General features: G+C 34.8%; 1 protein-coding gene across 2 annotated transcripts in view; it reads left to right on the top strand.

Moving 5' to 3' along the window:
• The window catches only part of CD180 (CD180 molecule), a 22,129-nt gene that overhangs the window by 10,048 nt on the left and 10,306 nt on the right, over positions 1–1,775 (top strand). The window lies entirely within an intron of this gene.

Raw genomic sequence — 1,775 nt, 5'->3', positions numbered from 1 at the left:
GCAGCTCTGTTTCTTTGGCTGTTCAACTTAAGCTTCTGCAGGGTGGGAGAGCATTCACACCATAATACTATTTCATCTGCACAGGCTCCACTCTGAGGGAAGCATGGTAAATGTGATCATCTGGCTCATGTTAGATGAAGAAATGGAGGTTCAGGGAGATTTAGGGAGCTTGCTTAAGCTCGCAGATTAGGGAAACTGGGACTCTGCTCTCCTGACTCCCCGTCCACAGTCTCCCAAATGACACCAAGCCATGTCCCCAGCCAAGACTCCATGTGCACGTGCTTAGAAAATTGAGAGAAAGCTTTGCCCTTTCAAACAGAGACAAAAATTCTGCTACCTACCTATCATGCACCAAGGAATCTGACTTTTCCTCTCCTTTATCATTTCTCATTTTTAGAGGAAATGAACTTGACTGCATTATTTAAGGAGTTTGTGGGCCAGGAGAACTTTTCTAGCTGGAGGACTCTAAGTTTCTTCTCTCATTTTTGAAAAGTAATCATCGCATGACCTCATGCTTTCTAAAATCTTCTTTCTCTTCTCCCCACCCTACCCTAACTTTTATCTGGCCACAAATTAGACACTATTTTTATTACTCTAAACAGTCATTGTGCTTTTAGCTTTACCAACATGTCTTCTATTTTCTTTCCTCATTATTCCATCTTGCTTTCCAGCTCTCTCTCTGGAATAGTTTTTCTTTTTCCAGAAGTGCATCCTTAGAAACTCCTTTAGTGAGAGTCTGCTAGCAGTAAACTCCCTTGGGTTTTTTTCTGAAAATGTCTTTATTTCACTTTGATTCTTAGAAGACAGTATTTTCTGACATGTGATTCTAGGTTGACAGTTATTTTTTTCATCCCTTTGATGCTATCATTCCAGTCTTTCATTGTTGCTGCTGGGCAATCATCTATCTGTCTAATTATTATTCACATGAAGGTAATCTATCTTTTCCTCTCTGGAAATTTTTAATAGCTTCTCTTTGCCTTTGGCATGCTAAAACAGCACAATGATGCATTGTGTAGATTGTTGGGCTCCTTGAACATGAGACTAGTGTTTTTTGTCAGTTCTCAAATATTATAGCCATTATCTGTTTGAACCATGGCTCTCTTTTATCTCCTCTGGATCTCTGGTTAGACTTGTACTGCATCTTCTCATTTATCCTTCATACGTCTTAATATATTTTTTCCTTGCTTTCCATCTCTTTGGTTTTTTGGACTATATTTTAGGTGATTTTCTCATATTTGCTTCTAGTCCATTAATACTCTCTTCAGTTGTGTCTAATCTCCTGTACAGACAATACACTGGCTTTCTAATTTCATTTAACTTGTTTCATTTTAATAAATTTCATGGATTTCTTATTATACAAATTTAAACATCAGTTTTAATATTATTTTTCTTCATCATATGGTTGGTTCTTACTGTTTTTTTAACATGTCAAACATTTTAATATAAACATATTTATCATATATTCTGATATATATATATATATATATATCAGGCATAGCACATGTTTTTTATATATCATATATAATCAGATATATCTGATAACTCAGGTATCTGCTTTTTTAAAAACCTGATTCTGTAGAAGTCTTTCTTTCTTTCTTTCTTTCTTTCTTTCTTTCTTTCTTTCTTTCTTTCTTTTTTGCTGACTTTGGCAAATGTGTTTTTCCCTTACATGTTTAATGAATTTTTATTTGGACCTCATTTATTTTGGGGAACTTTGTGTAAATGTGTTTAAAATGCTTTCCTGGAATTAGATAATACCAATAAATTATTAGTAT

This window comes from Hipposideros armiger, unplaced genomic scaffold (assembly GCF_001890085.2).
Source record: "Hipposideros armiger isolate ML-2016 unplaced genomic scaffold, ASM189008v1 scaffold_179, whole genome shotgun sequence".
In the NCBI taxonomy this organism is placed as follows: domain Eukaryota; kingdom Metazoa; phylum Chordata; class Mammalia; order Chiroptera; family Hipposideridae; genus Hipposideros; species Hipposideros armiger.
Note: the sequence above shows the minus strand (reverse complement) of the source record. Positions and strands in the feature narration are given on the sequence as shown.